We start from the raw sequence: 1,921 nt of genomic DNA on the forward strand, positions 1-1,921 counted from the left end.
ATTCATGGTAGAACCTCCTACAGTAAGGTTTGCCTTACATCAGCTTGAATCATGTATCAAGTTAGAGATGTCATTATGTAGCAGATTACATATTACACAAGTGAAATGCACTTCACATTGATTAACTCAGCTCTACTTTACAGCAGTATTTACAATGTATTCTTAAATTTTTAGTTAAATGGCAAAATATTCCGTCATGATGGTAGTGCAAAGAAAGGCAGCACCATCTCATACTTACAGTCAAGTGCCAACAAATCTAAATCGAGCAGTTCATGTATGTTGGCTACAATCCAGGTACTAGTTCTCACACCAAAACATAGCGCAGTACAACATTCCACAGTGAGCACAAGAGACAAAGCCAAAACACACTGATTTGTCAACATACAAAAGCACACTTGACAGGTTACTAGTACTTTACCAAGTTGTGACATATACCTGTTCTCTCAAGGTTGTAAGAGGGCCTGCATGCCCTTTTTCGTTAACCGTTATGGGCTATTTTAATTCACCGTTAATCGTTGCCGGCCTGCTCTAATTCAACGTTAAGCGTTATCGGTATATTCATCGTGAAGCGTTATTGGTCGTTTTAATTCAACGTAAAACGTTATTTGTCATCCTAAATTCAGCGTTAAGCCTAATTTTGCCTTTCAAAGTGCAGGAAAATGCGTCATTGAAGGTTTAAAAATCCGAAATTTCCCGGGGGAGAATGCCCCGGACCCCCTACATTGCTCGCGCCTTTGGCGCTCGACTCGCTTGATATCTTGAGTAAAAATATGAAAGCATCAGAAAGACCGCGTACCGACAAACACTCTCAACACCATAATTTGCCTCTCAAAATGCGAGAAATTGCGTTTTTGAAGACTTAAAAAATCCTAAATTTCCCGGGGGAGCATCCCCGGACCCCCTCAGATTGCCAGCGCCTTCGGCGCTCCTCTCTCAAAATCCATCGGTAAAACCGGGCGCCCGGGCAAAAGTCAAGCTGGGTAGAGCCCTGACCAACTCGGACTCCCCTTTATTTGTGGACGCACTTCGGGACCAGGGCAGGTGGGGAACACAGGGAACACATACCTTTAATGCGTGCTTCATTAAGCTAAGGTCCCAATTGGGAAAAGGGGCCCTGGCGGGTAGTTCCCGGGCTGGTTTTTACAACTTTCGGGCGAGACCCCGACGTGGCCCCGCGGGGCACCCTGCGGCTACCGGGATATTTTTTGGCCCGTCGGGGCCCCGATAAGAATTTAATTCTGAGTTAAATTCTACCCGGGCCCCGCTGACAAAAAGACGCCGTGACCTCATCGTGAGAACACCGAGAGGTACCCCTCCGGTTGCCGGCATTCCACCGGGACACATTTCTTACGTTACAGACCAGATGAACAGAAGAAAGGTGTGTACTTCGTAAACCCGGGTAAAATGTGTGACCTCACAGATCAAATGACCACAACAAAATACGTGAATTCTGCATTACGTATAGGTCAATACAAGACATCGTCAGAGAATCTGCTGGGTACCTGCCGGGTGCCTGCCGGATACCGACCAAAGAGGGTGACAAAATTTCTAACAAAATGCTACTGAAGGAAACTTTTCATTGTGACCACGACAGCCGATACCCGCTCGACTCCTGAACCCGGCCGGGGCCAGCCGGGGCTACATCCCCGACGGGCACCGGCGTAATTGGGACCTTAGCTTAACATGTAAGGTATACGTAATTTTGTCAGTGATCACCTTTTCTCACAAAGCGAGGATACCAAATCCAGTGCAGCTCGAAAAAAAAAGCCTATCAATTTACCGTTAAGCGTTGCCAACCGTCCTGAATTTACCGTTAAGCGTTATCGGCCCTGCTGAATTTACCGTTAACCGTTGCCAGGACCCCCCCATGCAGACCCTCTTGTAAGTGAGAGGTTTCGCTTCTCCCTCCTGCACCAAGACC

The sequence above is a fragment of the Branchiostoma belcheri genome, unplaced genomic scaffold (genome assembly GCF_001625305.1).
Source record: "Branchiostoma belcheri isolate BF01 breed outbred unplaced genomic scaffold, Haploidv18h27 scaffold26, whole genome shotgun sequence".
NCBI classification, from domain to species: domain Eukaryota; kingdom Metazoa; phylum Chordata; class Leptocardii; order Amphioxiformes; family Branchiostomatidae; genus Branchiostoma; species Branchiostoma belcheri.